Source organism: Colius striatus, chromosome 4 (genome assembly GCF_028858725.1).
Source record: "Colius striatus isolate bColStr4 chromosome 4, bColStr4.1.hap1, whole genome shotgun sequence".
Taxonomy (NCBI): domain Eukaryota; kingdom Metazoa; phylum Chordata; class Aves; order Coliiformes; family Coliidae; genus Colius; species Colius striatus.
The window spans coordinates 84,233,300-84,256,386 of record NC_084762.1 but is presented as its reverse complement, the minus strand read 5'-3'; positions in this window follow the sequence as shown (position 1 = coordinate 84,256,386).

The window sequence follows — 23,087 nt, the reverse complement described above, 5'->3', positions numbered from 1 at the left end:
GATGTCTCCACCAATCTGACATAAAGCAGATGTCTGCCCTAAGTGTGCCAACCCGAGAGCCCCAGCTCTGGCATCATTCACTACTTGCAGCCAGCTCACTGCTCCTTTTAAACACACAGATTACACTCCCAGGCATGATGAGAGCTCCAGTTCTTTGCTCCAGGTGCAAAGACACAAAAGGTGTTTGAAGCCTCCAGGAAGTCATGCCAGGATATTTCTACACCCGGAGGCAAGAGTTGGGGTGGCAGGAGCATGTCAGAAGGAGGTGATGCCATAGAGCCACACTCCTTTGAGGAAGTGTAGTTAGGCTGGGACATGAGGAACTGTGGTCACCCGCTGTAAGAAAAGGGATGTGGCACATCCCCAGGCCATGAAATAACTGTGGCATAGACTCAACTCATCCACATATGAATGGTCACCAGCAGTGGGCCTGGCTGAAAGGAGCAGCAGAGTTGGTTTTATGAGTTAACATCCTTGACGAGGGTAGAGAAAAGATAAAACCCCTCTGGAAGGCCAGGGACAAAGGTAAAGAGGTCAGCAGCCATATGCAGGGCTGAGGCTTATAAATGCAACCTGTTCTCATTTCCAAGCTCACAGATAGGAATCAGATTTGCACACTGATGGAAGAAGCCCAAGCTGTCACACAACGTATATCACGGTATAGATGATGGCACATGTTTGCTGCAGTTTTTCAGCAGAGTACATCAATTTCACAGTAAGCAGGACTGCTGTTTTCTTCCCACAAGAGGGCCCTACAGCTTCACTCTCCAGATTAAGATATTTGACGGGGCTTGTGAAAAACTGTAGTCCCGTTGCCTGTGCGAGGCCACAGGAGGATATCATCACATACTCAGCAAGAAAACAGTCCTGACTGCTATGAATGCCTAAGTCATCCCTGTGGCTTCTTTTGAGACAGAAGAATAGGATTTGTGGCACAGCAGGAAAAAGAGCCTCTATTAAAGAGAAAGCAAAAGTTGTCAGGCTGTGATGTGGAAGGGAACTGTTGCAGCTTGTTAGGTAGAGTTGCAAACAAAAGTAACCACAAGCTGGAGATAAAACTCGTAGTATAAGCAGGATCAATTTCAACAAGGCATTTTGTGGTAATGCTATCCACTGGTGGGATAACAAGCAGAAATGTTAAGCTATGAGACATGATCATGGCCAGGCTCACAGGCATGTTTCCTCAGCTGGTAGTGCTGACATGTGGTCACTAAATGAAAAACGACTGGAAGAAGCACAGTGGCTGGTCCCTCGTTCACCAATTCCTGGGTTCTCTGAGGGTGTTCTTCACTGAGAAGACTGCAACAACTCCTCAAGTTTCCAGAGAAAAGCAATTAAAGGACATCAGTGCCCTAGGAAAACTCAATCCCAGCTTCTTGCAACATACTTCTTGCAATGTCTTAAGCACTTCAACGCTGTTAAAAGCTTTCCGTTTCTCCAAGTATTTTTTTCAAAGCAAGAGCTGGATCCATGCCTTCCCATAGTGAGGTATAAGTGAAAACCAGTACAAGACACATTTTCTCTCTCTCAGTTCTTCTTATTGGTGTGTGCTGATCTTGCTTTATGTAAAAGGAAGCAGGATAAAACATGAAAATTAAATTTCTAGACCATGCAAATTATGTTCTTTCCTTCCTCCCCAAGTGCACTATTAATTTTATTTTTAATGCCAATCAAGAGAATCTCCTACAATTACTTTTTTTTTTTCGGTGCTGAAGGGAAATCTATTGTAAAAGCTGCGTTTTGTACTTTCTATGTCAAAGTTTTCAACTATGTCGTTCTTCTTATTCTCCCTTAACTTCAATAAAGCATTAGTATCTTTTTATGGATAGTTACCAATTGAAGTCACATGCAATCACCTGACATAAAGAACCAGCCAAAGGTACAACACTAACTCCCTATGCCCTCTTGAACCTCAGTAATATCCTTTCAGCAAACCAATGAGGTGGCACAACCTCAATCACAGTATAAAATTCCTCTTGTTGTCCTAACAGTTCTGAGAAAGATATAAAGAGAGACTTGCAGCAACTCCTAGAACTACAGATCAGAACAGATCCTTACAGTGTTTGCAGAACAGATGAACAATAGACTCTTGAAGAGTAAAACAAGCAAGCGAGCAGAACAGCAAGCTATGCTCAATACACATCAATCCCAGGAAAAATAAATGTTTGTACAAAGCTGAACGACCAGTGTGGTCACCATGAGGATTTTTCATCCTGTGTTTCATATATTGACTAATTCCAAACATTTTTCACTTGGGTTCACTTCCAGGTGCAAGGACAGACATTTAGTTAACTCAAAACAACTAAGGGTTCGTTTAGGCAGGGTTGAAAATAGTCACAATTAATTCCTTGTTCAAAGTTTGCAAAGTAATACTGTTGCCACACTATTGGTGCAGTGCATTTGCCAACTCTTTTCTGCTGCACTGCTGCATATCAGGTATTCATTTTGATTCTAAGAAATGCACCATTTTTTCTTTGTTTATCAATGCTGCAATGTTATCGTGGAGATCCAGTCTGGAAAGAAGTGGACCAACAGTGGTGTTAGTGATATTCACCAGTGATGTTACTGTAATGCATCATGTGCTTCACACTCAGAGTCCTGTTTCTATAAAGGTCTTTTTTCATCTGCTTGTTAAAGGCAAATGAAAAAAAGATATAAAAAAGTTGCAGTTCTCTCTTTGCATTGTGGTCCAAATTGGAGAAGTCATGCCTCACTGTCTCTAGCTAGCAAAGAATTTAGGACAGTATTTGACTCTAAGCACTCGGTAACATCTCATTGAAATAGAAGTATATGCTTATGCACTGAAGTGGATAGTCCGTATGGCTACAGTGGGATTTGGACATTTAAAATGTAGTCATCTAATTTATGTTAGAGATTCCCACAACCATGAGAGGAGACATGTAAATCAGTCCACTTGGCCACTGATCATTGGCTCCCTGGACATTGCCTCCTTTTCCTCTGGGCAGCAGAAGAACAGGAAAGCCAAAGCTCTCACCTCTCCCAGGGCATGGGTATTTCTGAGTGTTACCTGGGACCCCTTGAAGAGACACAGGCACCACTAGGGGCAATTGGTCTGGATTATTTGAGAATTCCGTTATAAAGGATAAATCTTTTCATAATCTGTCCTTCTAAAGTGTGAGAAATGAGTACATGACATACACTCCAGTGCATCTATGAGTGCTATCCTTCTCTCAAAAATCTACCTGGCAGTAGAACAGACCTTTAGAGTCAGAGATCTCTTTGTCCTAATTTCATGTTTAGTCAGTGTCTTTCCTCATTATCTGCACAAAATTTTTTCTGCTTTGCATTACAGAAGTTATGCTTGAGGCACTACAGAGTTAGTAAGGCATCAAATCAAACGTGGTTTCATAATGAGCAAGTGAAGTTGGCCCATATGAAAGCTCCAGAACTACGATGGACACCTCTACCAAGTCCACCTAATCATTACAGCAAAAAGTAACTCACAGTTGTACATGTCTCTGCCTAATGGCTGTACATGGTTATATTCTGCACAAGACACTCTTTCTGTTAAAAATCAGAGGAGTCATATCAAAGAAAATAACAGGAGTAGCAGCTCGTTCAGTGAAAATGTCAAAGTGATTGGTAAGTTGTGGCAGTCTCAGCATCCACTGGTATTCAGGTGCCATTCCCACATAGGCCAACTGCCTTCCACAGCCACTTCAAGCTTGGTTTTATTAGCTTTTTGCAGAAAGGATGTGGTATGAACTATATAGCACTTACCAGTACTGAACAAAAAAATAGAATGAGTCACTTTTTGAGGCCACAATTTTAGTTTTAAATTATCTTCCACTATTTTGTCAATTTTGTCTTCAACTCTTGCTACTTTGGGTAAGGTTCAGGAGTCTCTTGGAATGAATGTTATAAAGAAATTCTCTGGACCTTGATGATGGATTCAGAACATTATTAAGAAAAAAAAATGGAGTCAATTGATACTTAGAATAAGTTTGCAGGCACTTCTGCCTATTTTATTACACCTGGACACTTTTTGTCTGTTATAAGATTCACTATTGGTTATTTAGGTCAGGTTTATAAGCTAGTTTCATTCCATGCTTCTCTCAAGCATCCTGTGAATCCTGTGCAGGATTCAATTTGCTAAAGATTTATGAGTCCTTCTTGTTCTGGAGTCATATACATCATATGGAAACTATTGTGCAAAGGAGAGTTTCAAGGCAGTCCCTCCCCAGCTGTCTCCAGAATGGCGTTATGAACTAGTTGCTTCTCAAAAGTAACAGTACTACAGTCTTTTTTCTTGATGATTTTTTAAATTTAATTTAGGTCTATTTTCTCTTCTTGTCTGAAAGTTTTCTAGCCAAGTTCTTGAATGTTTTCAGGGAAGCAAAGGAGAGAAAAAGAAGACAGAAACTGCTACTTGGTTTCAGCCGCTGGCTCCCAGTTAGAGATAATGGGCTGAAATGTCCAAAAATTGAACCCCTGAGGTGGTAGTCAGAATATTTGCCCATATGTATTCTAGCCTACTGCCTCTTCAAATGAAGATGCAAAGTACAAACACTGCTTTTCAATTATCTTCTCTTATAACCACATTACTACCTTACCTGTGAAAAATATGCTACCTTGACTGCAATATACAGTCCAAAGAGAGCAATAGATGAACTGCATTAGAATGAGGTTTGTCCAGCATACGTATATAAATACATACTAGGGAGAGACCTCCTGTTTTCAGATGACAGATGCATCCAGTGCAGTGACCAGAAGTAGAAAGCAGGTTAGAAAATAGGACAAAAAAAGAGTTTGTTGTCTGCTCTGCAGTACAGCTTCTAGGGTTCAGAATAGCAGTATCTAAATCATTATTAGATCATCTAGTCCAATCATCTGCTCAAGTAGGTCACACAGGAACACATCCAGGCAGGTTTTGAAAACCTCCAGAGGAGACTCCACAACCTACCTGGGCAGCCTGTGCCAGGGCTCCCTCACCTGAACAGGAAAGAAGTTTTTCATTAAGTGGAACGTTTTGTGTTCCGTCCTGTGTCCATTACTTTGAGTCCTATCACTGGACACTACAGAAAAAAAGTGTTGCCTCATCCCTTTGACATACAGCTTTTAAATACCTGGAAGTATTGATGATGTCCCTCCTCAGTCTCCTCCAAGCTGAACAGCCCCAGATCCCACAGCCTTTCTTCATAAGGAAGATGTTCCAGTCCCCTGATCATCTTGGTGGGCCTGCACTGGACTCTCCCCAGTTCTCTGTCCCTCTTGAGCTGGGGAGCCCAGAACTAGATACAGGACTCCAGATGAGACCTCACCGAGGCAGAGTAGAGAAGGAAGAGGAGAATCTCCCTTGACCTGCTGGCCACACTCTTCTTGATGCATCCCAGGAGGCCATTGGCCTTCTTGACCACGAGGGCACGTTGCTGGCTCGTATATTGGCTTAGAAATGGGCATACCCTGGAGTTAAATAGTGGCATGACCACTATTTTTTGCTCTCTTTTCCATTCCTAATCATTTCTAGATTTAATTAGTTTTTTTGATCACTGTTGAACTTCAGACAGTATTTTTGCATATCGTGATTCCAAGACAGGTAATACAGAGATCATCACTGTGCATTTTAGCTACAGTTGCTTCTTTTTTTTCCCTGCCTCCATGTTTAACTTGCATTTAGTGATGTTAAATTTGATCTACAATTTTAGCTCAAAAATACTCTGTATCATGAAATCAGAAGGTTTTATTGATTGGAAAGACTTTTTTTAACTATCCTAAAGCACTTTCTGTTTTTCTTAAGCTTTTCTGCCTTGCATTTTCACTCCTCCTTGTACTGTTGATCATACAAGAGTTTTGAATAAGAACAATCTCAGCACATTTCCTTGGGGGTGACTACTGTTAATCCTCCACATTGTAAAAGTGATCATTAATTCCCACACTACAATTGAACCAGATATTAATCACCCGTGAAAAGATGTTTCATCTTGCCCCAAGATGATTTAGTGTCTGTACCAGTCTTTAGTAAAAGACTTGGTCAAAGGCTTTTTGGAAAACCAGTTTAACAGTACCAATCTTGTACATGGCAAGATCTTCAAAGAAAGCCAGTAAATATATGCAATATATTTTTTCTTTGTAAAAGTTCAGTTGGGCTGTTCCTCAGTTTATAACATTTATGTATGTCTAGTAATTCTAGTCGTTCATGTTATACCTACACCAATTTGTGAGCAGAGATGAGATTTACTGCTCTGGAGCCTCAGCAGACTACCTTAGACTTTTGAAAAAACCTTGGTGTCATCTTCATTCCTCTATTATCTCAAAGGTAATTTCAAACCACCATAAAATTCACATATGATTCTATAGTAAGCTATATTTAAAAGTCTCTTAGGAACAGATCAGTGATTTGTAGCAGAAATGTTGATTTTTCACAAGGACTGAATCACTTTGTGGATTAAACTACAGTTTTTAACTGACTCTTGCAGGACTTTTTTGAAAATATAGCAATAGCTCTTCGCAATATTTTATCAGAGTATTTCAAAATACATTTTAAAAGGAGAATCAGACCTCATGAAATCTTTGCATCTTTTGAATATAGATAAAATTGATTTTTATCATTGCCATCTCACTGACAGGTGATGCAGGGACTCACCCAAGAGCACAACAGTCAGTGCTAGAGCCAGGAATTCATACAGACATCCTACCATTCAGCACCTAGCACTAGACATTAGGTTGCATTTTCTTTCCCCATTTATTACACTGTGAGACTGAAGAAAATCAGAGAATTTTAAGTTTGTTCCTACTTTACAAGATATTTTCCTCTGAACCCTTCCTGATTTTCATTATGCCTGTGGCTCATGGCAACTGCAGAAAAAAAAAATCCTTTTAAAATTACTTTAATTGCATATGTATAAAATAGGCTTAATGAAACAAGATCCTAACTAGGAATAGCTGTCTTTCCTACTATCTAACTGATATTTTAAAATTTGGCTGACCAAAATTTCAGTGCCTACTCTGACACAGAGTTAATGCTGCAGCAAAGATGCTCTCTGAATGAGAGAGGGCATGAGCTCTTTTTGTCCCCCAGACAAAGCAAAGGTGGAAATGTACCTAATCTGTAAGGTTTGGGACAAAATGTGAGACTCCCTGTGAATTAATGAATGTGAATATGGGCTAGTAGCTCTGATTCAAGTCTCAGTGCAAAAGAAGTTCTGATTAACCTCTCATAACCTATTCAGAAATGTATTCCCACGTGTGTTTGATGTAAAAAAATCTCATAACTAGAATTCTTTATTTGCTGGACAAGGGTATTTTGCATTCTCTCTGCACAGTCATTTGTAACGATGCAGAGCATGAAGTAGCTCAGCCTCTATTTTTTATTGGATCCTTCTCAATTTGACAACAATAAACCATTTTTGGCTTTCTTTATATGTAATTTACCTTGGAATTTCCACATTCCCTCTCTTTTGTGACAGAAAGTTCTAGATACTCCACCAAGTACTCTATTTTTTTAACCAACTAGTGGGTGTGTTCAAGATATAGTCACAGTGGTTTTACTACAGCAAATTATACCAGCTTAACATTATTATAAATTAAATGTATACCTTATTTATATATTTATTGTATTATATTCAATAATTTTATTTCTATATTATTAAATTATACCAATGTAAGATGCTGGCCCTCTTCCAAATCCTATAGCAGAACAAATAAAATTTATCCTAGATTTCCAGTTTCCCCACTGTTTACACTATTAACCATAGAGATATTTTTTGCCAGGAATAACTGTCTGCAAGTAGTACTTTCACAAGATTTCACATGCATGTCAAGTAACTTCACATGTAATGACTCACATAGGACTGTGTATGGTTTTTTATATTTTCTTACTGTTCAGAGCACCAGAGGAGCTATTGCTTGTCTAATTATGACCACTGAAAGCCCTGCTTCTTTTTTGAGTCAAAGGTAGACACCTGCACAAAAAAGGAAATTATTATTAAAATAGCACTGCCTATGTACATGTTGTACCCTGCTCCTAGAGGCTTTCATTTGAAGGTCAAGAGCTGCTATGTCAAAACCTTTTGGCTTTTTCAATACTAGCAAACACTGCTCTGGTATCCCTGTAATATATACATGCAGAGGCTGCCAACTTTTGCAATTCTATCTCCAGTCTCATCCTATTCTGTAGTTTCCTGCCTGAAGGCCCCACTGGCAGAACACAGATCTTCCTCAAAGGTTCTGCTTGTTTCTTAAGGTAAGTTTCCATACCCCTGGCTAGAGAAAAATAGTTTTAAGAGGAAAAACATGTGCCACCAAAGAAGGGGGACAGATTGACAACTAAAGAGACTTCATTATATGCTGTTACAAAGTAATTGCTTGATTTTGCCAGGCTGGGTTTGTGCATGCATGCTTGCAGAGCCCACTTGGCATCTGTCAATCAGACAGTGCATCTCAAAACATAAACAGTCCAGAGGTGTCCATACAGCCCTCATCAGCAATGAACATCTCTTCCTGTATTTACAGGGAAATAAACAGATCTTGTAATTTTGGTTGAAATTTGAAAAGCATTCAAGTTACTGGAGCTAGATAAGGAATTTCCTCTAGATTCCCCATTCCTTTCACTTTAGGGTTGTTTATTTACTGTCCTTCTACTGCTCCAAATTATTTCAGACTACTAAGAAATACTGTTTTAAAAGTGTAACATACTTTGCCATTCTCATTTAATAAAAGTAGGCACCAAAGGTAACTAAGAAACACAGAAAACCATGCTGCTGTCAACCAAGCTTGCTCTCTTGCCTGCCCCTTGCAGCCTCCTGGCTGGAGCTGCACTGCAGACACCTGGCTGAAAATCACCCAAGGAACACACATTCAGCACTCTTTTTGGATGTCTCCAAAGGCTCTACACATCTCTCTTTAGATAGTGGAACCCAGTCCTGCCTGCCTACCACATAACATTACAGCCATCTGGAAAGAAATAAAATGGGGTTCTTCCTTCCTCACTTGGGACTATTAATGGAGAGTGGTTAATATTCTGCTACAAAGCTCTTGCAGCGTGAGTAGTCATCTGTTCCTCTGTTCTCTGTGTCCCTGACAGTCCCCTTCTGCCCTCCTGCTGCTTTATCCTCACTCTGTGCAGATGCACCAGGTGTAAGGTGGGGGACATTAGGGAATCAGGCAGGAGAGCATCTGAGCCATTAACTCAGATTTTCTCTTCTAATGTCAGAAGACTCAGCCAAATCATTACAGCACACAGACAGTGCCTGCTAATACACTTTAAATTTTATAATCTGTCCAGAAGTGAGGAATATTTTTATTTAGTGCAGGTGGGAAGGACAAGGGAAGAGAATTGAATGAGACAGGATATTTTCAACATGATCTTTTTCATTACAGTGCTTCATCGCTATAGACTTTAAGATGAGAACAACAACTAGGCAAACAAAAGACTTCTTTATCTTCAGAAGTTATATAATTCAACAATACTGTCTCTTTGTTTCCTCCAGACTTGCAGAGTCTTAGCAACTCTTCTCTGTCAAAACAGTGTCTGCTTTCAACACCAAATTTTCTTAATTGCCCCACCTGAAGCAGAAATGTTCCATTCTTGTCTTTATTATCAGACAATTCACTGGAATATGTTGTACCAAGAGAAATTCACTTCTGAAGAGAAGTCTATGTGGCAAAAATTTTTAAGACAGATACATATAAAAAGTTGTGAAACCAACAGTCATAATAGCAACTGGGAAAGAGAAGACAGAGCTGCTGTGTTCTGGCATGGAGCCTGGTGCTCAGGGAGGTCCATAAGGGCCTTTGTGCCCTCCTGGAGCCCAACCTCACCCAGATCCTGCCTGCATAGAGCCACTGAAGACTTCATCCCATAGACAGGACACTTGAACCACAGATCCCAAAAGCACCTGTGCAAATATTTATTTAATGTCCTGTTATGGCTGAGAAATACAAGTGTCACATCGTCCACTGTACTGATGGACAAGCAGCATTCAGAGAAACAGAACCGGGAAACAGAAAATGCAGCATTTTCTGTGAAAACAAGCCTTCATGCCAATGTTCCTCTTTCTATGTGACCTACCCTTGAATGGCAGTGCCCAGTGCTGAGAACTACTGGTGAGGCTGAAGATTCTCCTCATTCCAAGGGTTCATGCTGTTTATATGGATGCTGCAAAGGGAGTTTTGACATCTACTGGCAAGCTTTAAAATTCTGCAGTAAACTCTGCGTGTATGTCTTCTGGGACTATCTTCCTCATAAAATAAATCAGCATGTAGCTGTAGTTGTGTGCACAGAGAATGAACTATGTGTGTAGAGAGCAAGATTTACTATCTCATTATCAAGGCAGTGATGTTGAACAATAGTTCATCATCAGGACATAGGTCTTAAACTACGGAGAAGAACCAATCTGTACTTGGCTATCCAGATGCAAATGATATGTATTAATACCTCCACTGTATATGAGGTGTCATGGGATCATGTTGACAACACAGCATTTTGGGGACAGCCCAGTGTAGAGTCATTCTAATGGGATGAACATTACATGACAGTAAACCAATACTTTATCACCAATCCTAACGCCAGACTAACCTGACAGGTCTTCAGTAGTTCCCACTCCACCAAGAAGGTGAGGGTGAAGCTCAGCTGCCTAGAAGGGTTGGCAGGAGATGTTGGCACAGGAGAAGTGGGGGCCCTGCAGATAAATACAGATTATAGGCAGCCTGTGTCACATTTCAGCAAGGATCTGATCACAATGAGCATCGCTTGGCAAGGTGTTCATTCACTGGGAATAGTGAAGGAGCATTGTAAAATATCAGCTTTTGTGTTCAGCCTTAGGAAATGTTTAAAAATAGACCAATGGGATATTAAATGAAAGCTAAAAAAACCCACTAAAATATGAGTAATAAAATTTTATCTTTTTTTAATCATAAGAAAAAGATTTGCCAAGTTGCAGCTATTTAAAAACAGGCTATTTTATAGCTGCATTAAAATGCTTAAAGCTACTAAGGAAATTACTAAGCTACTAAAGGCATTTTATTTCATTATATGTTACATTAAAAAGTTGGTTATTAAATAATCCATACAGTTAAGTGGTCATGAAAAAACACAAGACATCAGATATTACCAGATACATATAATCTGTAGGGAGGTAAAATGACATCTCAAAGCTGCCTAGTTTCTGCCATAATTATTCAAGCCTCAGAGCCGCTCCTGGTTTGAGACAGCTGCTGACCCAGTGTTCCCCAGCTTTGGAAGGTGGGCCTCTTCTTAGATGAAAAAATTTGTTTCCAACTACTTTTTATAATATTTCTTTGCAGTACTTACAGTTTAACCCCCAGTTTTCGAGAAACAGACCACATAAAGAGGCAGTTTGTGACACAGACCAGCTGAGAAGTGAAGTGATTTTAAGCTCCTTTTGCCCTGATCAGGGACATGAAGTTCAGTTCCTGCCAATCACAGAATCTCAAAGGCTGGAATGGACCCTGAAAGATCATCCAGTCCAACCCCCCTGCCAGAGCAGGGCCACCTAGAATAGGTCACACAAGAACTCATCCAGGTGGGTTTTGAACATCCTCAGAGAAGGAGACTCCACAATCCATTTGGGCAGCCTGTTCCCTATAGCACTTGTGTACTTCAGCCCAAGGAATCTGGCTTTGCCTCATGCCATATATTCCCCACACCATTTACCCCCTCCCCACACATACACACGCTCCGTATCCTCCTTGCATTGTGGAAATTCAATTAATGCTGGGAGCTTACAGAGTTTGTGCTCAGAGGGAAAACTTACAACAGCAAACACACACACACACATACATACAAAACAAACAGGCAGATGACTACATGGAGAAATATTTTTCACAAAGGAGTGGTGGGACCATTTATAACCTGGGGTAATGAAGCTAAAGTAGATAAAAAATGTGAAGAAAAATTGGGGAAGTCATCTTCATGAGCAAGGAGAAATTTCTCTGGTTCTTTATAACATGCAGAGACTAGCAAACCCCAGCAGGAATAAGTATATTTTACAAGGAACTTATTCCAGATCACTTTTCCCTTTTCTTATCTGTCATGATCACAGTTCAGACCTAAGGCTGTCTGTCATAGTAGATGGTATCTTCATGAGAGTGGCTGAGGTAGTTATGAAGGCTCTGGAAGAGAGTTTTCCACTGCTTTAGTCATTAGGGATAGGCACAACACAGATCTTTGCAAGTAATGAAAATTTTAGTTCACTTTCAAAATGATCTTAGAAGTGCAGTCAAACACCATTTATCCAGCCAAACAAGCTTCAGCTCTCTTGATAGTTTCTCTACTCCTACTTTCATTATTTATTAGTGTATATTACTGGGGTTATAGGAATAGCTTGAACCAAGAAGGAGTTCTCATTATCAAAGGTGTTGTACAAGCACACAGCAACAGACAGCTCCTGCCTGGATAGCTCCTGATCTGAGCAGAAAAGACAGGCACATGCTGGGAAAGGCAAATTGATGCAGGGAGGGAAAGAAGTTTGTTTTGCAGCAGAGCCAGGAACAGTGATCAAACAGCAAGCATCATTTTTCCACTTAGGCACAGGCAGAAAAGCCTTGTTAGGGCAATTTGCATGTAAAAGGTCCCCACCTGTGTTTTCACACCTGGGACCAACCATGATCCTGAACATCATTAGTGAGTTGGCTAAATGCCTCATCATTCTTCAGTGCTTTTTTTGGCCCAATTTCTGCTGAATTATGTCATTAATTTGTGTTTGTTGAGCCGTCAGGTCCTCATAAATAATTTTTGAATCTTTAGGCTCAGAGCAGCCAAATTTAATAGAAGGATAAAGGTCTCAACATTATTAAGGTTATGGCAAGTTCTGTAGAAATACTAAGTAATTAGAGGGAGGGCAGAGACCTCATTAGTAAACCCATTGAGAGAAGGACAATACTGTGACCTCAGGTCCCTTCAGAAATAGGGAAGTTCAACCTCAAAACACAAACCCAAGGAGAATTATTTGCAATAGCTTCTGTTGCTATAGGGGCAATCTGGCCGAGCAAATGCTGATCTTTGGATGGTTTGGCTCACAGAAGTGAAAGAACAGAAAGCCATGATAGATTCATTGCAAAGATAGGTCATTTTATCTTCTCTCCCAGGGATCACACCCTTCCTCAAAGAAGATCCCATGATAAATCCTACTCCTGGCTGTGCAGGGACAGTCAGGGTGGTCTCAAGGGTTTCCAGCCATGTAGCAACAGTTGATTTTTCCCAGCCATAAGGATAAATAAAGGCAATCTTTACCCTCAAGAGAGCTCCCAAATTTATTTTATTAGTAACATCAGAGCTGATTCCCAAGCTGTGAATGGAAAGGGAGGCTGTAGAGAAAGCAGCTCCGCCAAGTATGGCAGAGCTGGGGGTGTTTTGGGTGCCAAATGGGATAACTCCACGTTTCTCTGCTCTTCAGCCAGCTCTTCCTGTATCCAATCTCTCCATCAGGAGCTGATCCTCACTGTCCTACCTGTCTCCCAGAAAACCTGGCCCTCTTGGCAGGGCTTTCTTTGCCAAAGATTCAACTGGTGCTGCATGCAACCCCACTAGAAGCCAGGCAAAGTATTTCAAAGTAGAATTCAGCCTGATGTGGGAATACCTGCTCACATGAGGATATGGCCTGTATTTTGATTACACGATGCATTGGTATGCTCATTGCCATGCCTTGCTTCCTTACAGAGCACCCCAAACCCATCCTCTGCAGTGTACAGTGGATGTAGCCCCCCCTAAAATGTTGTAAACATCACATGCAAACCATCTGCCTCCTCCTCCCCAGCCAGAAGCACTGGATACCAATATCAAGGTTGTTGAACCACTCTCCACTGCTCCCGTTGTTTTCCTGGGTGCTTTCTGTGCAATGGTGAGGCAAAAAATTGATGGTTTAAAGATGGAGCCAGCTACAAATGGAGGCTCCCAAGGGTCACAAAGTTTCCAACACTTCTTTTTCCAGATGGTTGTGAAAAGCATTTGGTGCAGGAAAGCAACAGGCAGAAATGGTCATACCTTGTGGGTGAGGCCCAGAAGGACATTGTATAAGGAGCCTTTGGGAAGGAAATGGAAGAATTGGTGTGAGTCAGAAGAGTAACAGACAAACAAGACACAAATATGCTGATTTGTTGGAAGCTGCAGCCTTAATGACAGAGAAACTTCAGAATAAAGGCATCTTTTTACGGCTTTACTGTCCTGCAGTGCTCATTGCTTTCCCATCTGTGCAAATGGGAACCTGAAGACCCCATGGCACCAGGAAAATGTTATGTCTTTGTTTCAGAACAGTGGGACATGTTCTGAATGCTCCCCAGTGTAAATTTCAGTATGTAGCACCACTTTCTTAGCTCAGCTGATCTTCCTCTTCAAAGCACTGTCCTTAGCAAGCAAGAAACCAGTTTCATTTCTCAGAAATAATGGATTACAAGTAGAGAAAGCAGCATGAAAAAGAAAAGGTGGATGGATTTACTTTTGCAAAACCTGCTCAGCTGGGTATTGGTTTTGCTCTCTTTTTGCTAGAGTTTAGTTTGGCTCCAGCATTTGGACCAATCAGATAGGCAGTCCAGTAATTCCAAGGGATTTGGAGTGAGTGGTTCCAGCACTGAGCTGTCTCCCAAAGGCAGCCAACAGAAAGTGAATCAGCTGCAATAATAACAAAAAATGACCAAGAGCACAAAGACTTCCAGTCTTCCTGCTTTGCAACAGTTTTGTTTTTCCTTGCAATGGCAATGGTGATTACCTTATCTGTACATACCAGACAACCACACAATCCAGGAAAAGCCACCATCCAAGAAATACTCATTTAATGTGTCTTGGCCTCTTGAATGCAGATCCCAAAAGGCAGGATACCATATAAGAATATCTTCCTTCAGACAGGCTCCACAGTGACAAACACAAATCTGCAGATATAAAGTAAATAAAATTTACAGGAAGAGAAATCTACCTTCTCTGGGAGACCTTTGTGAAAGTCCTATTTCTTCAGTGGGAGGAAATATCTTTCCAGTCAATGACATCTGATAAACATGGATTCTTGGTCTCCAAACCCATATCCCAAGGCTGAGGCACACTTTTGAGTACCTGTGCAGACTCAAGAGGAGTATGTGAGCTGTATACTCCTTATGCCAGCTCATCTGGTGTTCCCATGACTCTCAGAGAGCTGGGTGACATTTTCCCCTATAAGACCTTCAGCTTTTTCACACATTTGGTAACTGAAAGTTAATAGTACTTGAGGACCTAGAAAAGCTTGGCTAAATACAGACAGAGATTCTATGATTGCTCTGTATATTTACATCAGGAGGTTAATCACCAGTGGAGAGAAAGAGTTATTTAATGAAAAGAATATGTTGTCAGAAGAGCAAATAGTTATGAACTATCTGTCCATTAATAAATTTAGGCTGGAAATTAGACGAAGGATTCTGCTCATTAAGGGAGTGGGGATTCAAAGCAACCCCAAAAAGAGATGACAAAGATAAAAATCCCAAGACAGAACTTGATCCATTTAGGAGAGGATTAGGTAATAACCTACAGGACCAAGAAGCACATACGGTCTTTCCCCTTCCTATGATCCTATGCTCTTGATGTCAGCTTGCAGGGAAAAGCTAAACAGATATACTCCTAACTTCTTTCTTATCCCAATGCTAACAATGTATCTTAAAATGCAGACAGGGACTTGCATCTCAACAAGGAAAGGGAGAAACACAGTGAAACACATGCAGTCTAAGGATGTGTTGGACCTTTTTCTCCTGCTGGCTGATGCACAAGGGCCCATTATAGCAATCAGAGACCACCATCAAAACATGCTAGAACAAACACTTTGATTCCCTATTACTCTGTTTTACAACTGACTAGCTATTTAACTATGATTTCTGTATATCACAAAATGCTATTGTCATATCGTTGAACCAGTCATTTTCTGTTGCCTTGTACCTCACAGAGTAGTTCAAGTAGAGACTTTTTCCCATCAGGGAGCATTATGTACCACTTTACCCTAGAGAAAAGGACTGCATAAGGTTCAGTGGAGATCTGACCTCAAAATGGTTTGGCTCAGCAGAGTGTGCATGAAGTCTTTAAAGTAGCCACATAATCCCACCTGCTATCTACCATCAGCAGGTTTCCTCCCACCTTACTAGGGAGGTGAGCTTTAACTCTGAGCTGCAGCTTTACTGTACTTTTATCAGCAGAGATTACCCCAGGGTCCACTGTCATTAGACATCAGTTGCTTAACGAAAGCAACTTTGAAGAATAGTGTCTGAGACTGAAGCAAAACTCACAAATTTCTTGGGCAAAAAAAGTTAATGCAGCTCGTCGGGGAGACAGATGGCTGCTTCTCTCCTGACAGGCACCATGGGGGCTGAGTTTGCTCAACTCTCTCTCACTGCACTTTGATATATTCCAGCAGCTGTATGAAATTAATTCCAATAAATTAAACCTCTTGCAGGGAAAAATGATCCAGATGAAAACTATAGCACTAGGGGCAATCAGCCATTTGAAACTCAGTGATCTCAGAGACAGGGAAGCAGCACCCTTTTGCCAAGAAAGCCCCACTTGTCGGCTGTATCATAGGCATTTGCTGAGGCAGACAGAAAAGGCTCTGTCAGCAAAGGAAGTCAAATCGAGATCCAAGGCTCTATCTCTATAACCACAGCAGTGACAACCCATTGATTTACACTGATTGAAAATTAGCCCAGCATATCCAAGTCCTGAGAGCCTCAAGGAAGCTCCTTGCTATAAATTTAGCCAGCCCATCAAGAGCCATTCCATGACCAGCTTCAACAGGAGGAAGAGCAACTCAACCTGTTCAAAACACGCAGGCCTAAGACATTCAGCTTAATCATTGCAAATTTGAGTGCACCACTGTCTTTACTGTGCTTATACAGCTAGTAATGTTGGTTATTCACTCTGCTTTAGGACTGCTTTAATGAATATGAAAATATACAAAAGATTCAGGGAGCTGAATGATGAAGGAAGAGCATCTGGAGCAGGTAACCTGTGTGCTGTTTTTTCTGCACTGTCAGCACCAGTCTCTTCTCAGCTGTGCAGCATGCAACCATTACACTCAGCAGGGATATTGCTGGACATTTTTTCTCTTAAACTTTAGGAGCAGAAGGATTTTTCAAGGAGTTTGTGCTCACTAATTTCAAACTTGGTTTTGTAAACATCAAAGTAATGTGCCCAAAGATACCAAATCTGCAATTTTCATGTCCTGTAATTTTGCCCCTAGATAACCCTTTACAACTATAGAATTTTTTATCTTCTACTGCATGAAGTGCCTCAAATGGAGAATATATGCATTTTTCAGAGTGAAAATGCTAACATAGTGATAGTGCATGAGGAAGGGATCTGGAAGCTTGAGTGTTGCTCCTTTTTCACCTCCTAACTCTGCTTCAGTTTGCCTGGCTATTAAATGGGTACAAAACAGTTAAGCATCTGCTGGCAGCACATTCTGGTCCTGATTATACAATATCTTGAGGTTCCTGACTGAAATTATTGGCAAAGGTAACAGATCATCTGTAGCTAAAAGATAACTTGTTACTCTTTCCTGTTCCTTTCCAGGAAAACTGAGGCAAATTTCAAATTATTTCTCTTCATATCCTCTTCTACATGCAGGAGATTTTAGCTCTTTCCTTTTCCATATGAACTAAGACAAAAGAGTTGCTGGGATAGTATAAAGAATACGTGCCTCAAGGCCAAATGGCGAAACAAAGTAACTTGCCACAGACAAATTTAGCCTTATGGAAGTGCCTAAATATGAACTTATAGGCTTCTTTTCGTTATAATTGATCACCAATAAATGTGGCAGGAATTATAAATACAAACCTTTAAGAAGCTGAAGGGGGTTTGTGGTTGTTGATGTGGAGCAGGATTTGAACCCGATGGGGTCTGCTCGTACTAATGGTACCCTGGCCCACATTTTACCTCACAGTCTGAAAAATAATATACACCAAAAGCCTAGACCACAAATTACTAAAGTATTTTAATGGATCATAATTTTAAGTGACAAAGTTTCAATTTCATACATGGATAAGAACAATGTGTGTTTAATCATCTCCTTCTGTAGCTCACCTACTGATGGAGGATTTTATATACTGGCATAAAATGGATGTAACAGTCTTGTTCTCACTCAAGTGATCAGAGTAGTCTCTCTGAAATAACTATCTGAAAGACTGTCAGAACAGTCTGTTTGAGAAATGAGGCCCTTGGACTTTGAAGAGTTGATTATGATCCATTTGATGCTCTCCAGACCAATAACTCAGACTGACTGCTCGCTGGAGTAGATTCCTCTGGTACCAAGGGAAATGACCGCCCTTGATATTGTAGTGTCATACAGTGGATGCAGACATAGTGGAAGAAATATGAGTCAGAGTGATAGCAAAGGTGGCACATAATGGGAAATAGCCCTGCCTGATGATCCCCATTAACAAATGACTGTGCAGAGACCAGTGGATAGAGCATGGCTGTGCAAACAGCCACAAATTACACAACTAATTGCAATGCCAGACAGAAAAGCTCTTTGCAGCACTTAGTCCTGTTCTGTAACTTGTCCCCTGCGCAGTGGAGGAGTGGTATCTAGCTGCAAGGGATTACATGTGTATGTCCCAAGAGCAATGACGTTGCGAGTAACAGTCTCGAATCCTATCTGTCATCTCATAATTCCTCTCCAAAAAGGACAGGAAAAGGTGTCCTGCTTCTGCCTTTATCTGTTATCCTCCTTTCTCCTTTTCTGATGCTTTTCTCCACTTAATCCAAGGAGCCATTAGAAGTGCACCACTGCAGCAGTGGGAGACTTGCTTACTGGGGGGTATGTATTTGAGGAGATATTGTTAACAGTAAGCAAACCTGTAACCTTGAGATCATAGATTCATAGAATGGTAGGGGTTGGAAGGGACCTTTAGAGATCATCTAGTCCAACCCCTCTACAGAAGCAGGTTCACCTAGATCAGGTCACACAGGAACATGTCCAGGCAGGTCTTGAAGACCTCCAAGGAAGGAGACTCCACAACCCCTCTGGGCAGTCTGTGCCACTGCTCCGTCACCCTCAGTGAAAATCTCCTCAGTGAAAAAAATCTCACAGTGAAGATCTCACACTGAGGTCTCCTCAGCTCGCCACTCTGAGAAAACGAGTGCCTTCCAGAACTTACTTGACAGCGTATATCCCCTAGCAGCAAAAAATGTTGGGATATACTAAGGATGAAATCCAGCTATTTCTTATCATTGACATTGAGTGGGATCACCTGGTGTGCCAATCTGAGCTGCTTTTGACTCTGAATCTTGAGAGATTCACTATTTCACCAAATTTGTGACCCAGCCAGACTCTTTTAAAGTTGTCACTAACACCTATTTATGTAGGGACATTAAAAAGAAACCAATCAACCCACAGTGCCTATGTTCATTTCTTCATCAGTTCAAACACCGTTTGTGTCATGCACTTGCCCATTGGAGTTTATAAACCTTTTCTAATCTCATATAATTTGCAAATGCCGTTACAAAAAATCCATCTTCTCAGGAACCTGCTAGGAGCAAGTTGAATAACTAACTGAGGCTACAGGAGTGAGACACAGGGAGACATTCAGAGATGGGATATGGAGATCCCAAAGGCCCAGCTGATACTTCCTCCTAAATCTGCACATGAATGTGATTCCCCTGCCCTGGGCAGTCCAGAGCCTGCTCATATCATGGCCCATCAACCAGGCATTTCTCCTAAAAAGCCCCACAGGATGCAGTTCTCCCATATCTCAGGCTGCATGCACATAGGCACTGATGGTCACCACTCTCCTTTAAAAGAAGGTAGACACCAGAGGAGGTGGTGTCCCCTGTAACACACGGCAGCCAGACAGTCAGAAGACCAGAAGAATAGGATGTCACACAATTCATGTTACCGATAAAACCTACCTGTGGCTTGGTTTTCAGATACATTCCAACACGACACCTCACTTATTCTATGAAGTGTGACTTTTGAATAAAGGTGCTGTGAACAGTCTGGCAATGACTGATGTAATTCATCTGCTGACAAACCTCACACTTTGTTACTAATAACTCCAGCTAAGTTGGAGGGAGAGGGCTCAGAAAGGAATAGAAATGTTTGATATGTTAATTGCACATGAAAACAGAGGGATGGGTAGCGAGCAATTGAGCAAGAAAAATTAAATCCATAATTGCTTTTATTCCGCTTAATTACTTTTGGGGTGTGAGGATATGAGTATCCTTAATCTCTTTTCACCTTGTTGAATTAAGTTAAACAAATAATTCCCACTCAGAGACAGATTCAGAAAGAGGAAGAAGGAGGGGGAGAAAGACAGGAAAAGAGTGGAGGAAAAAGATCACAGTTTTCAGAAACTGTGACTTGTTAGCTTTAGGCACTGCAGGATCTTGCCCTCAAGCAACTCCTACTCAATGACAGGATCTTCAAGTATGCAACAGCAGTTACAAGTATTCTGTAAATCCAGAATAATCCTCCAACCTCTTGTGTTTTGCTACACAAATATACTGAAATTCAAGTACTGAGTCCCAGGTGGAACTTAGGGCTAAACAAGGCACAGGTAATGGATGAGGAGAGACAGACAGAAGGACAGAGAAAGCACAGATGAGTGACATTTAAAAGTACAAACAGGAAACCTAAAACAATTAAATATTCAATACAAGATTCCACGATCTACCACTGAGATGCAGGAAAATCATTTAGAAGTATAGCATTTATTACATTCAGTATTACATGAAATTTAACAAGAAACATTATAATTACAAAACAAAAAGTTTGGTCAAGGGTTTAAAACAGAACCTCAAATCAAGACTCCTCAATTTCTACCAGTTCATCACAAACCTTGTGAAAATCTCACAATGGGATTCAATTTACCGGCTTCTAAAACAAGTTTTTACTGATGCCTTATTCTCATATTATTTTCCTACCTACTAGAAATATTACAACAATCAACTTATCGAAGCAATCACAGACAATTCAGTGCAAATTCTGCCAGACTAAAATCCTCAGGACTTAGCCATTTTGATGGCTTGACTATGGTATTTTAAGTCTGACATAAAAGCTAAAATTATATGGATGTAACCCATATAAATGATGTAATAGCAGATGCAGGGGAAATAAAAGCATAAGAAGAAACAGAAAAATCTCTGGGCTATTCTCCAAAAGAATTCTCTGTGGATGAAGCTATTACAGGAAAATAGAATTAAATGTGACAAATACGTACTTTAAAGCACCAGGAAACTGGAAGAACAGAAATAACCGTGAGGTGAAAACATAGAGAAGTACCTGATGAAACCACCTATGCTTTGCTGCAATGTTACCCCTTGGTCTCCCTGTAACGATTGCAACACCAATGTTAATGTTTTGCTTTCTGGACAGCAGTTGCAGAAGACAAACGTGTGGAATTCCCCAGTTATCCTCAGGGCATCAGGCTGCCTTGCTTCTTATTTTACGTTTTTTATATACAAAGTGTGGATTAATAACTCTGCATGCTTGAAATTGCCAAATTTAATCCACAGGGCCCTAAATCCGTACATATTATACAGCATTACAAAACCTTTCTTCTTTAAATGAGTAGGGTGATATTTTCATTCCACATGACTTAGAGCAAGTAATTAAAGGGATCATTAGCAAAGAAGTATACAAAAATCCTTAAGCCTCCCATGATCAGCCTGCTTTATTAACAGGTAGAATTGATACTTTCATCATCCCATTTAACATAGCTTGTTCTATGTTTTCTTCTCAGACTCAAAATCAAAGCATCAGCTGATCAGATCTACCATGTCTCCACTTTGCTGAGTAATAAGTCTGTCCTTAGAGTGATCAAGGACTTCCCAAGTTGCAACTTTGGGTAAGCCATGCATTTTCTCTTTGTTCTGATACAGTGTGATTAGCCTTGTGTGTGCAGAAGAAGCTCATTCAGGCACAGAGAGTCTCCCTAAAAGCATGTCCTGTGCATAGTAAATAAGTGTTTCAACACGGTTTGAGCCTCCGGGCACTCCCGCAATGTAAACAATAATAACCTATGTGATAATAACAACATCTGCTGTTTGCCTTAAAACTGATAATTAAGGTCTTGTGTTAGAGAGAAAGGAATGAACAACCACACTATCCTTATCCAGCAGCGGTACTACTGTGTGTCCTCACACCATGTTTTCTCAGCCTCCCTGCCTTCTGAGGAGCTAGAAAACAGTCCTGAGGAGGTTACCAAAAAACTACTATTAATTTGGGGAGTCTCTTCAGGGTGAATGATCCACTGAAGCAGCCCTACCAGCTCTCTCCAACACTCTCCATCCTTTCAGCTGGTGACAACGTGAGACCACAGAGGAGGACCCATGACCATGCACAGCCAGAAAACAGGCTGCACGCAGGTTTACTATGCATAGCCCTGACCACACGTCAGGGTGGTTGTCCCCAGCCAGCAATGAAGCACTACGACAGTCTCTCGCTTGGTGCCCCCCATCCACCCCACACTCATTAGGGTGGCAGAAGCCTCAGTGAGATGGATGGAAAAAGATAACCAAGGTTGTTGTGGAGGGCAGGGAGGGCTCACTGCCAATTATGGTTCTGGGCAAAACAGACTCCAGTACTTGACTTAGAGAGGAAAGTAGGAACGTTTATTCTACTACCTACAAGAAACAGAACAGAACAAAAAGCAAGAAGAGAGCAGGATTATGACAAAATCACAACCAGCACTTTAAGATCTCCCTCCCCCATCCCTGCTTTCTTCCCAGGCCCAGTTCACTGCTCCCAATATCTCTACCTCCTCCCCTCTCAGTGGCCCGGGGGAGGCAGGGAGTGGGGGATGTGGTCAGTCTCTCACAGATGGGCTCTGCCGCTTCTGTCTTCTCAGAGGAGGATGACTCCTGGCATTCTTCCCCGGCTCCAATGAAAGGTCCCTCCCATGGGACACAGTCCTTAACAAACTTCTCTGGCGTGGGTTCTTCCCCACAGTTGCAGCTTCTGCAGATACAGGGTCCTTCCCACAGGACATGGCCTCTTCTGGGTGTAGTCACTGCCCTTGTGTGGTCTTTAACAAAATGCAAACCAATCTCAGCTTCACCAGTCCTCTCCATAGAATGCAGGGGGGTCTCTGCTCCAGCACATCTCCTCTCTCTCATCACTGACCTTGGAGTCCACATGGTTACTTCTCTCACTCTTCTCACT